This window comes from Capsicum annuum, unplaced genomic scaffold (assembly GCF_002878395.1).
Source record: "Capsicum annuum cultivar UCD-10X-F1 unplaced genomic scaffold, UCD10Xv1.1 ctg82274, whole genome shotgun sequence".
In the NCBI taxonomy this organism is placed as follows: Eukaryota; Viridiplantae; Streptophyta; class Magnoliopsida; order Solanales; family Solanaceae; genus Capsicum; species Capsicum annuum.
The window spans coordinates 327,459-342,000 of record NW_025893054.1 but is presented as its reverse complement, the minus strand read 5'-3'; positions in this window follow the sequence as shown (position 1 = coordinate 342,000).

Below are 14,542 nucleotides of genomic sequence, written 5' to 3'. Positions count from 1 at the left end.
CTATTCTAAGGTGGTCTACATGATCATTCTCACTACGGGAGTAGACAAGAATGTCATAAATAAAGACTATGATGAACATGTCCAAGTATTACTTGAATACTCGATTCATCAAGTCCATGAAAGTTGTTGGGGCATTCGTGAGACCAAAGGACATGATTAGAAACTCAAAGTGACCTTACCGAATTCTGAAAGATATTTTTGAAATGTCACATTCTCTGACTCTGAGATGATAATAACTGGATCTGAGGTCTATCTTATAAAGTAACTGGTACCCTGAAGTTCGTCGAACAAGTCATTGATTCTGGGAAGTGGATATTTGTTCTTGATTGTGACATTGTTCAACTGACGGTAGTCAATTCACATTCTAAAAAAACTATCTTTCATACGCACGAATAGGACTGGTGTGCCCCACAGAGAGATATTAGGCCTAATGAATCCCTTATCTAGGAGATATTTCAACTATTCTTTCAACTCTTTGAGTTCGGTTGGAGCCATTTTGTATAGCAGAATAGAGATAGGCTGGGTATCTATAAGAAGGTCTATTCCAAAGTCGATTTCCCTTTCTGGAGGAACTCTGGAAAGATCTTCGAGGAACACATTTGGAAATTCTCTCACCACTGAAACTGACTCAAGAGTTGGAGCCTAATAATTTAAGCCTTTGACTCGGACAAGAAGATAAATACACCCCTTGGATATCATTTTCCTCGCTCTAAGGTACAAAACAAGATGACCCCTAAGAGCTATAGTACTACCCCTCTATTTAAGGACTGATTCATTTGGAAACTAAAAATGAACTACTCTATTTGTACAATCAACTAACGTATAGCATGAGTGGAGCCAATCCATGCAGAGAATAATGTTAAAATCCATCATATTTAACTCTACAAGATCAAATGAAGAAACTTTTTGAGACACTGTAATCAGGCAGTTCCTGTATACCCATCGGACTACAATAGAGACACCCACTGGGATAGACACTGAAAAAAGCTCTGCTAAAACTTTAGGACTGATTCCAAAATTGATGACTATATAAGTGGTTATAAAAGAAAGAGAAGCTCCAGAGTCTAAAAAGCATAAACATGTAAATAAAAGACTTGTAATGTACCAATAACCATATCAGGAGAATTTTCCTAATCCTGTTGGGACTGAAGTGTATAGAGCCTATTCTGATGCTGACCACTCATAGAACTAGAGGCGGCACCCTGCTGAGTCGAGCAGCCAACTAGAACTATTGACTGATGGGACTGGCCCTGTTGGCATAAATCCCTACCTTTCTGAGAAACTACCCGACACTCCCAAATTCGATGGCCTGGCTTGCCACCCCCAAAGCATATCACTGCCAGCTCTACACTCACCCTGATGGTTTCTTTCATATTTTTGGCAAAGAGGATTTATACGACCACCATTAACACTGCCTTGGGACTTAGATCCTAGTGCCCTATCCCGATTATCATTTCTGAATTTAGGTACTAGGGCACTAGCTGAAGATGAAGCAGGGACTAAAGATTTTTTATGAAATTAAGGATGATTGCCACTCTCTAACTTTGTCTGAGCAAAATTAAAACTACCTGTTCTAGCCCTCTTGTTCTCCCCTTCCTTCTCCTTAGTCTTCTGCTCCTCAATCTGTTGAGCATGGACCATAAGCCTAGATAGGTCCATCTTCTTTATCAACATTGCAGTCCTATACTTCTTGACCATATTGTCAGGTACCCCAGACATGAACTTACTTATCTTAGACCTTTTATCAGTTACCACATGAGGAGCATACCTAGCTAGCTGAGTAAACTTGAGAGAATACTCCTTCAAACTCATATTGCCCTGCCTTAAGTTCATAAACTCTAACACCTTAGCCTCCCTCAGCTCCAATGGGAAGAATCTATATAAGAAGGTTGTGGCAAACTTTTCCCACTCTACAGGCCTTACATCTGTGCCTCTATCACCTTTTCACTGCTTAAACCAGGTATGGGCTATGTCCAGTAGTTGGTAAGCAACAAACTCAGCACTCTCACTAGCAGTTACCCCCATAATATCTGTTACCTTTTAAACCATGTCTAAGAATTCTAGCAGATTCTCTTCAAATTTAGATCTCAAAAATAAAGGAGGATTCATTCGGGTAAAGTCCCAAATCCTAGCTATGGCAATATTGGACACTGGGTTGGACAAAACAGCGGCTGGATGAATATTTTGTGCCACTACAGAGTGATCTATAGTAGTGAATGCAGCTTTAAATTCTGCATGAGAAATATGCTCATTCAGGGGATCTTTTAGAATGGACAGAAGTGCTAGCTGATTTCCGTTTCTTCTTCCGTTTGTTTTTTTGGGAGGCATATTCTATAAATGGAAGGAAAAATAGATTAGATAGAGAGTTTAACATAATCTCACGCTCAACCACATGACATGAACACTAAAAGAGGGGAACTTTTTCTAAAATGCCTCATAGCCTTTTGCCCATAAGTGTGGTGCGCTACACACCCATGCATAAAACTCTACTTGATGTGGTTTTTAGAATTACTAGGACACTTTAAAACCTTAGGCTCTGATACCAAGTTTGTAACACCCCAAGAGTACACCCTGGGTGCCACACAGTGCTTACAGTCCCAAGGGACCACAAGCTGACCCATGAATTGGTACCTGCTCTGAGCACTGAATAATAATAACAAAATAACATAGGCGGAATATCTGAAGGTTCCATAAGGTTTTAAATACTAATACATTTTTGTATCATAAATCTAGAAAATAGCTATCTGAAATTAATAAAATAAAGAAAAACTGGCTGACTATCTGAAGTGTCTGAAAGCCTCTAAACCGACTGGATAAGAGTTGATAGGATAGGCCCAAACTAACTCCATCTAACTACTGAACTGAAAGCATGAAAATAAATATAGTCTGTCCTCAAAATATGAGGACTCACCACTACTATGGCTGATAATCTGGAAGGTCTATGCGCTATTTGGGAACTGAGTGTCTGAACTTGTGATATGATACATCATAGCGCATGAAAAAAGTATGCAATCAGTACTTTGAATGTACTGGTATGCCAAATGAGGTATGCTGATATGCATGGTTGCATGTGCATGATTAATAGCTGACTGAATAAATAAAATAAAATACTAATAGAATGCACAAAATCTGTAAATACTAAGAATGCATGAAATTTGTAAATACTGATAGATGCGTGACCAAGCATAAAACATGTTCTAAATATAATCCATAAACTAAAATACTAAAATTTGATAACTGAATATCTGATATTTTTATGTTATGGTCAAGAAAAGTGATACTGAATTACTGAACTAATTACTGGACTGAGACTGTGGGAGTTATCATTTAACCGACATGCCCCAATAAGAAAATTTGGGGTCCAACCTATGACCCCAATTTGAAAGGTGTCAGTATTGTGCCACGATACTAGAACTGGCTGTGTGGACCCACTGATGTACTGTATCAAAGGACTAATGGTGTCAAGCCTAAACTGACGGGTGACCCTTGGGAGGCCTGAACTGATGGATGACTCCTCAAATTCTATGCTGGCTACTAGTTCTGGATTACAGGGACTGCTACTAGTGACTCTTCCTAACTGACGGGGAAGTCATCATTCCAGCACTCGCTCGGTGCTAAATTCTACTCCCAACTGAACTGGCTTAGAATACCAAATTATTCTAAGTTTAACTGATCATGATAACTGACTGAACTGATATTGCTCATAACATGTGTGAAACTAATTTGAAGATACTGAGGCTAAGTAAAGAGATAAGTTTTTAGGTAGTCATACCCCTAGGACTCGATAGAAATAGTAGTAAAATAGTACTAAACTTGGAGGACATAATATGAAAGTATTTATCAAAAATTCATTCTTGTAAGTATTTCATCAAACACTTGATATTCATAATTCAAGCTAAGCATGGGAATAGTTTAAAGCTTGTATAAATAACATAATTTCAATTTCAACATCACTAAGAATAATTTAAATTGTCGAATAGCATTATTCAAACATGTGGGGTTCAATATTAACAACAACTGCATGTAAACATGGTGTGGAATTACAATTCATGGGAATTTATGGTTAAAATCACAATTAAAATCATGAAAACTTGTAAAGATCCCAACTTTGAATTTAGAATTGAATATTATGACTCCATGGGTAAAAGGAACCCATAGATGAACACTTAACATACCTGGGTTAATGAATTCATGAGAGTTCTTTGGGTTTATCTTGAGATTTGATCTTGAATTTTGAAGGTTAAGATTTGTTCTTTGAGAGAAGATTAGTTTCTTGGAGAGAAATTATGAGTAATGGAGCACATAATACCCCTTTAGGGTTGTAATTACATGTTTTGGATGAGTTTAGGGCCTTGGGAAAAGATCAAACGATCCCAAGAATTTAAATCGCAAAAACTGGAAATCCCAATTTTGACACCTGGAGCGACGTGGCACAATTGTGTTGAGCCACTGTAAAAAGGACCATCCCAAATTAACCCAGCGGTGCGATGCGGTAAAATTGTGTTGAGCCACTGGAAAAGGACAATTTCGAACTGTAACCTTAGCACGATGCGCCACCATCGCGGTGCCCCACTAAACATGAATTTGACCCTTGGTGCGATGCAGCATTATTGTGTTGCTCCACTAGAAAATTACAAACATGGTTTTGGTCCGCACTGCGATGCGGCCTTATTGCGTTAGGCTACTATTTTCCACTAAAGTGCCATAACTTCTTATCCGAGTATTGAATTTAGGCAAAATTGGTATCGTTGAAAAGGTAATTAAATTTCCTACAACTTGGTAGGACTTGATATGGAAAATTCTAAGTAGAGCAAAAGATGTGCTCATTTGAAGTTGAAAATTGCAACATACTTCACGAAAACTCAATCGGTAAGGGATATTTTGATTTGCCTAATAACTAGGAGTTATTTTGAGGCTTTAACGTACATCAACTAACTTATAAAGATATAAAAGAACTATGATGTTCTATGCATGAGCTTGAAATATGGCGCTAACATTGGTTTGGATTCATGGGGTATTATAGAACATTAGAGGAGAAGTGGATTGAGATTATGGAAGTATATGGGTTATGAACCCCCCATGGGTTCTGTCCAAAGAGCTAAGGCTTGGAAGGTGCATATGAAATGTCCTACTATCATTATTACATTGCATACCATCACTTTCATTGCATTTTATTCCTTTGTCTGTTCTAATATTGTGTTTGAGAATTTACCTTCGCATTGTATTTACTGCAATTGAACCTTGTTTGTGATATTGTGTCTTGAGAATTCATTTCACTTTATTACATCATCTTATAATAATTTTATTGATTTGGTGGTTGAGATATTATGTCGTGACCAAATTTCTGAGTCATGATGGCACCTACTTTAATTCACCACTAGGTAAGCAAACCATAGCCCAGAATGAGAAGTAATGGATTGATTGATACAAGGTATAAGAAATACTGAAAATAATAATTCAATAAGGATGTAAGCAGTCTAATATAAGTAAAATAGTAAAAAATATCAATGGGGGGAGAGAGAACAAAAAAATATCCCATGGCCTCTAAGGACAGTCCACAAAACCCAAAAATAGGAGTGCCGAATAGTATATAAAATATACAGATAGTCTTAAAAATAAAGACTATCCAAAAATAGGAGAGTGAATCAACTCTAGATCTAAGAGCTCACTCTATCCCCATATCCCAAAAGTAAGATGGATAGAACGTCAGTGATGGTGACTCGTACTTGAATCTGCATAAAAAGATCCAAAAGTATAGCATTAGTACCAAAACAATGGGTACTTAGTAGGCATCATCAGCCGATTGAGCTATATCATAATAAAAGTATAATAAAATGCTAGAATTTAATGTAAAGTCATGGATAAAGTTGATATCTAGAATACTACTTCAGATGTGGGAATAAGAGATAAACATGCATAGTAAATAAATCAAAATAATTATAGTCTAACTATAATATAACTGGACCCCCATGAGCCCAAAAGGTGCAAAAAATGAGGAAAAATCCAATCGAGCCACCATGAGCCTAGAGGATGAAAATAAGGAAGAGAGTACCGATAATCATAACTTTAAGTGAACAATAGTGAGACCATACCTGAGATTCACCTCAAACCATAATGTCAGACTTGAACCAGAACTAAAGATAGATATCAAAATGATAATGTCATGAATAGATTATAAATGTCAGACTCAAATCGAAACTAGAGTATCGTACCATCATATTAAAGTATCCCATATAACTCACAATTTTGCCAAACTTGAACCGAAACTAGTAACAAGTTAAAGGTCACAAGTTTAACCAAAGGTTGAAAATGTGTCAATCATTCTAAGGGTCAAGAATTATTCTAAGGTGACTAAATAAGACCTTCTATGTCTACAAGGGGCTAATCTATATATTTGACCTAAAAGATGGCTCGTGGGGCCTCACTACTAACCCAAAAGGTATATACTAAGGCAAGTTTCTTCCCAAAACTAACATAAGGATCTAATGTTTAACTATTAATTATTAAACAATTTAAAACTAGGATTAGATAACAACCAAACACAAAAGAGGAAGAATGAGACTAACTCTACTTGACTCAACTATCCAAGCAATTAAATAATCTAAAAATCACTAACATACAACCAAGTTGTAAAACCCTACCCATCTCTAGAATAATAATACACTAACATAACAATAAATATCAATCAGAAAGTAAAGTAATCCTACCTACCTGGACGCTGTTGAATGCTCGATAAAGTCCACTAGATAAGAGCTTTTCCCTTCCGAGAAGCCTCCGCACGATGCCATGCTATCAAAATAATAACCTATCCATTAACATAAGAATAAAAATACCCATATTGTATATAAATTCTCTAGGTCCAAAATTAAGCTAAAACTCCTATATTGGGCCTACTTGCGGAATCACAACTTTGAAATCGTCCAAATGTCTCTCTAGGCTCAAGAATTATTTATCCCCTAAAATAAGTGAAATAGAAGCACAAAAGAACCCTAAAATCAACCCATCAAGTAAACTAGGAATTAGAATTTAAATCAGAGAATCAAATAAGAACTTAAAGGGAACTTATGGAATAAACGATGGGAAAATGACTACAACGAGGTCTCTAAGTCATTCCCAATACCCAATGATCAATCCTCTTTCTCTAAGTTATGTCTTGTTATTTATGAAGTTGGGACTTAGAAAAAATGAAAGTGAAATCAGGTTCCATAATATCAAATACAACCAAGGGTCTCTTCTTTTCAAATGCGGTGACCTCATTATGAATGCAGACCAAGACCCAACTTACCCTCCATGAATGCAGCTGGTTTACCACAATTACCAAGGAGAAGGTCTGCTCCAGTCTGGAGGAGACTCTTTGCAAATACAATAGTCAATAATCTTGGCATTTAAAAATACGACCAAGGTTTCACGATCACAATTGGCTATTACCTTGGCCTTCGCAAATGCACCCAAGGCCTCGAAAATATGAAGGCCATTTTTGGCCCGCACAAGCTGAGTTGCACCAATAATTTTAACCAAGTATTAAATCTCGATTTGACCTTTGAGATTAGTTTGAAATCTTATGAATGCAAATAAACTGCTACCCTATCAATATTCAACATCCAACACTCAACAATGCCTTTGAAATTTCCATTCGAGATCATATGGATGAAATAGGGGTCTCACACCTAAGGGCCATTTTAACCAAAATCCATCCAATAGCCCAAAATGAGTCTGGAAGCCTTGGACCCAAACTAAGGGTCCCCTAGTCTAAAATCAATATTCCAAACTTAATAAAATTGTTAGAACTGGCATATGAGGACTACCTATAGTTTAGGCCCAATACCCAACTCCAAATGAGCAAAACCTTCAAAAAAGAAAATTGGATCTAAAAACCTAACGAATTGCTTAATAAGCAAATTGTCGGCTCCAGCAAGTTATAAATAACTTGGGCCAGATATGGGGAGATCTAAATGCTGAAATAGTGTGGAAAGGCAAAAAAAAACATGGAGAGTCATTTCAATATTCACTACTAAATGGACTTTCATTCGTAAAAGTAAGGATCAAGATGTACTTGAAGGCTTGAATAAGTTGGGACACTGGGCCCGCATCTCACCCTCGATCTCTGAAGTAGCCTTTTTAACTATAAGGTGTCCCTACTAAACATTAACCACTGGAATCTCTCTAGAGCGCAATTGCTTAATATTCCTAACCAATATAGAAAATGGCTCCTCCACGAAGGTCAATCTCTCATCTAACTGAACTGAGCCCCACCGAAGCCCCTGTAACTCATCAAAAATATAGCTCAGTAACATGGATACATCAAAAATTAGGTGAACAACTGAAAAGTCTGGGGCCAAGTCCAACTCATAAGCTACCTCTCCAACAGTCTGAAGTATCTCAAATGGACTAATATACCTAGGGCTAAGTTTACTTTTAGTCTTTTGAGATGGGACTTGCAAATTGGAAATTGTATTACTTTTAGTTTTTCTACTTCCTTTGTAAGTGTTAATAACTTGATCTTAGCTTCTAAATTTGAAAGTTCAGATCCGAAAAGCAAGTAAAATGCAAGGGATAGGGATTTGGTTTACCCCTATCCTGAATTTGAGTAATGCTTACATCAATTGAGGAAAGAAATAGTACTTCTCTATTAGATACCACAGATTCAACAAGAGGAAGCTATTCCGGAACCAATGGCAGAAGATCCATCATCTCGCAGGATGGTATGCAAAGTGGCAATCCTACTCGCAATTAATGTTATATCTACCATCTACAGATCGACACTTAGAGGTAGATTTAAGCTTAAATAGAACATGGTGCAACTATTGCACAACAGTGGATAGTTCACTAGCTTGTCACGGAAGGATCCATAGGTCCATTTGCAAAATTTCTTGGAAGTCAGTAACACCTTTATCCCCATTGGAGTCTCTACAGATTATGTGATGCTCATGCTCTTCCCCTTATCACTTTTAGGAAAAGAAAAGAAATAGTTAAACACAAAGCCGACAAGTTCCATCACAACATAGGATGATCTGGCAGGAGGTTTCTCATCTATTTCTTCCCATCTGGCAAGACTGCGAGATTACACAGTGAAAGTTTAAGGTTTAAGAAAAAGTTGGATGAGAATTTATATCATGTATAAGAGAGGTTCAAATCTTTCCTCAGGGATTGTCCACATGACCAATAGTTCAATGAGGTATTGGATCATACTTTTGTTGAAGCTCTTGACCATAATACAAAGATTTTTCTAGATTCAACTACAAGTGGTCAATCATTGGATAAAACAAATGATAAGTTGTATACCTTGATGAACCAAATTATGCAAGGTAATCCTGACTGACATGGTGACATCTCCAGAAGCATATTGTAAAATTTTGCTGGTATGATTAAAGTTGATAGTGTCACAACCTTAGCCGCCTAATTGTCAGTTCTTTAGAATCAGGCAATGACACTATTTTTTAAATTATGTGTAAATCAATCTCTAGCATAGCTAAATACAGTTCAGCAGGCTCCATCTTGGTGTGACATTTGTGAAATCAGTGGCCACTCTACATACTTATATGGAGAAAATTTAAAGTTTGTAAATTTTGTGGGTAATGCAAAGAAGGGACTTATGGTAATGCGTACAACCTCAAGTAACAGAGCCAGCTTAATTATTCATAGGGCAATAATAAGACTCAGCAGTTTTAGCAGCAGTAGAACATACAGGCCAGTAAAATTAATTAGACATTGAAGAAAATCCTAGCCAATCAAGAATAGATAGCAGCTGAGATAAAAAATCAAAGACTTTCTCAAAATAATTTGGAGACATAATTGGGGCAGCTGGCTTATGCATAGAGTACGAGGTCCTAAAATAGATTACTAAGTGATACAGAGAATCCAAAGTAAGTTATGGCAATCAAATTAAGGAGTTGTAGAGATCTCATTGACAGGCCTCTTAAGAAAAATAGAGGTATAAATAGAGCTAGTTCCACAGCAAGTGGAGAAGAAGCAGGCTAAATCTAAAAAGGTTGAGATTTCGGGGAAATATGAGTACCCAAAAACTAAGGCAATGGAGCATGTCCTGGATAGACCACCACCATCATTACCTTAACAACTTAGAAAGGCTAAGAAGGATATATGTTGTAAGAAGTTTTTTGACACGTGTAGAGAACTTCACATTAATCTTCCTTTGTTAGATATTTTACAGGGTATACCTAAGTACGCTAAGTACTTAAAGGAAATGGTGACTAATAGGATGAAGTTGCAGGACATTGAGATGGTAGCATTGATTGAAGAGTGCTGTTTGGTGGTGATATAGAAGATGCCCAAGAGGTTGAAGGATTTAGGGAGTTTCACCCTCCCTATACAAATTGGTGATAATAATGTGGTCTATGCTTTGAGTGACTAAGGGGAAAGTATAAACTTGAATCCCCTATCAGTGTTCAATACTCTTAGCTTAGGAAAGCCGAGGCCATGTTCTCTGGTGCTCCAAATGGCGTATAGAACCAAAGTTCATCCCAAAGAAATCATTGAGGACATGCTAATTAAGGTTGGTAAGTTTATTATTCTTGCTAACATTATTGTTCTCAATTATGATGCAGATGATAGGGTACCAGTCATATTAAGACATCCATTCTTGGTATCGGGAGGAGCACTAATTGATGTTAGAGACGAAACTCTTAAAATGAGATTGGATGATGAAGAGGTGGTCTTCAAAGTATATAGACTACTCAATCAACATTTACACTATAAAGATTTATGCATGATCATAGCTATAAAAGTGGATGTGTGAAGTGGTGGAGTGCGCACTACAAAATACCTCTCCGGACTATCTCATGGAGCTGCCCAAGCCACCTATTAAGCCTGAAGTTAAAAACTTAAGAAGGAGCCTGAAAAGGCTATTATTGACAAAAATACAAACCTTGAGAGTACATGCTTAAGAGGTCAGAAAATAGTAAAAAAATAGCCTCTAAGTAGGAAAAAATGAATAAAGAAATATGGTTGAGATGTAGTGATATAGGTCATTCAGAGATAGTAAATCGGCCATTATTTGGGAGGCCACCCAAGTTAAGGTACGTATTTATTTTTGTATTTTCCTTTTACATCACTTTTGTTTTTGTTTGTGCTAAGTCATAGGTTCAAAAAAGTTTGAGTACTATAAAACCATGCTAATGAGCATGGAAAAGACTGGGTATGGGGTCTACCAGACCCCATTAATTATTTAATATTCTACTAGCTAGTCCTAGAGGCCCCAGAGAGTATTTCTATCCTTCTTTTTAATTATACTTTGGGAACAAAGTGTGTTTTAAGTGTGGGGTGGGGAATCTTCCCATGGTTTTGGGTGAAGTATTGCTATTGGATTTACTTTTAGTTATTATGTTCATTTTTGTCTAAATTTGATTAAATTACAAAATGATTTTCTTTCTTTAGCCATAGTTGTTGGTGTCAGTTAAATAGGGCCGCACTTCACCTACTTCTTGTTTTTTCTTTTCAGTTTTTTCTGAAAGGGATCTCTTTAAACCCAGCATCTTTTTTTTATTTTTAGGAGTAAATTTTAAAATTTTTGTGTTAGGAATAAGTGAGTTGTTCTTGATAGTCCTATGTATGATTTCATGATGTAAGTGGTTTTAAATGTAAAAGCATGTTGATTGTGTTGAAAGACTACTTTTGAGACTCCTAGATTCATTTATATGACTGTTGTGCAATGTTGACTTAATCTTGAATTCATTTGATTGCTTGGTTTAAAAGATATAATGATCCTTCTTGAGTTGAACATGTGCCATGGGTGATGTGAGCATTCTTATATATCCGTGTTACATATTGATGTCTAAAACTTTCCTGGTATATGTGCAAAGAAAAATAAATAATATTGCACTTAGTAGATGATATAGGCATTTCTTTGATATCAATGCTTTATACCCTTTTTCCTACCCTTATTTAATAATCTTAGTTAGCCTTATTGAGCCTTTAGTCTATTTATTAGTAGCCTTATTTGTTGCCTATTCCTCTTCTTTAATTGACCATAATTTGATCCAAAGATCTTAAGCACTTTAGTTGAAAAATTAATATGGTTAAGGAGTGTGAAAGTTAAGAAGGAAAGAAGTGAAAGTAAAAGTCCCGAAGTAGTAGCTAATGGTGTTGAAAAATTTTGATGGGAGTAATGTAATAAAAAGAGAAAAACTAAATCATGTGTGGATTGAAAATACTCCTTCCTTGATATAAAATACCCTGGGTTTCAATCCTTAGGAAATTTCTTGAGTTTGAGCTTCTAGACATCATACGATTGGGGGTACTTGTCGTATGATTGGATACAGTTCGGCCCTAAACTCATATATTGATTAGTGAGGATTGGTTGGTTTCTATCCAAGGTATGAATGGACATCATCCTAGTCATATTTTAGGGTACTAAAAGTATAGTACCCATCGTATATATCCTATGTTCTGCCTAAGGTATAGTTCTAGGGTACTTATTGTATGCTTGGTATGAGTTGGCCTTTGTGTTCATATGTTGGTCAGTGTTGGAGACCAAATTTCTTCCAAGGGTACGAGTGGTGGGTACCACTCGTATGTTAGGGTATGGTTTGGGTGGTGTAGTTGTACCCTTCTGCGCATATTTTTTAGTTCTTAAGTCGAGGGTATTATGCATATTTCCCTTCTTTCCCATCTTAAAACCCGCATCTTATAACTTTTCTAGGGCATCATTAGCTATGAAAAACACATCAAATAGACTCTCAAACACTCCTAAATCTTCAAGGTCAAGAACACTTAGGGTTTTCATCAAGCATATCAATTGGGCTTTCAAGGGTGATTTCTCTCAATCTTCTTTGGTATCTAAGGAAAGTTACTCCTCCCTCATTATTAGTTCAACTAAATTCATGTTTTAGTGAATGGTTTTCATGATTTAATTATGGGTATTGTTTGGTTTTGAATTATATGTTGGGGGTTTTGGTTGTAAATGGTTGAATATTGATTTCCCATGTTTTACTTATGGTTTTCATATTATAATGGTGGTTTGGATATGTGGTTTCATGGGAATGCTCAGTTGGCACTTGGTTTTGGTTTTGGAAACTATATGCCCTTAACATGTTTGTTAAAAATGCCTATGAGAATGCTTTTATTACATAGTTGGACTTTTATTGAAAACTTTGCATGGTATAATATGGTAATGGAACCTAAATTGGTTAGATGGTTTTAATGGCTAAATGGTAAGGCCTTGGTGTCCATGGATTTAATATAAAATCTCGTGGGGCACACGGGAATCCCCCAAGTGAGTCTAATAATGAAACCTACGGGGTACATGGAAACCTCTTAAGTGATTGGATAAGGACATTGCTTGTAAACTACAGTTGGTATGACGATACCACTTCTTATAGCCTTGGTTAATAATATATGAAATTGGTGGTTTGGTTGTATGCTAATGGTTTTAATTAAGCAATAACGGCAGGTTGTGATAGCTAACTGTGAAGGTATGAGTCCAATAGAGGACACTGAAACTCATATTTGCCGACATAAAGATTGGTTATGCTAACCATATAATTGTGGGGTACCCAATAATCCCCTAAGTTATACTTGTATATATGTATCATAGAGGGTAAAGGGTACATGAGTATCCCAGGCCCCTATGATATCTCTGATTCGTGTGGCTACACGCATTGGCGCTCGTTCAGGGGGTTACACTGGACCCATAAAACCCGCAGGTGGATTATGATGGTAAAGCTACACAAACCCAGGTTAATGATTTTAAATGCATGCTAAACCTAGTTTCCTTTCCCAGCATGAATCATATATATACATATGTGTGTGTGTGTATGTATGGATGTGATTGCATATGGTTATTTACTTGGCTTTAAATCCTGGCATTATTTTTTCCTTAATCCTGAGTACATTATAGCGTACACCCGCTAACCCATCTTCGGGAGATGTATCCTTACATGATGCAGGAATCAGTCATACTACTCCTCCAGCTCAGTGATTGGATTCAGGGACAACTTTGTTTCGAATTGAAGTGGTGAGCTTCCATACTTTGAAAGGACCCATTTTATGTTATGGAATTTTCTAGGTACTTTTTTTATTTTTTAGACTTTGGTTTTTGGCTATGGTCGAGGGCATGTCCTGACCACATGTTGTTTTGATTTCGGATAGAGGCTTTGTGAGACTATTTTGGGTTGGTATAGACGGCGTTGACAATGGTGTCAATCTTGGCATTAGTATAGGTATTGGCCATGACACTGGTTGACTATATTTGATTTATGATTGTTCTACTTTTTATGATATATATATTTGAGATTCATCCAACATTAGGTGTAGGGTGGTTATGGTTGGGTATCAGGGGTGGTCTCCCATCTCGATTGGGCTTGAGGCACTCGAAATGACTAGGCCCTAGGTTTGGTCATGTCAAATTGGTATTAGATCCCTAGGTTCATGGTCAATTGGGAATCCATAAGGACGTATCCAGTAAAGTCTCTTTTAAGGGTGTGTCGTGCATCACACTCATAAGGGAGAGACTACAAGGCATATAAGAATGCTTCTTTTTATTGTGTTCTATTTTCAATCTTGGAGTCTAAGTCCTGGAATCTTCTCT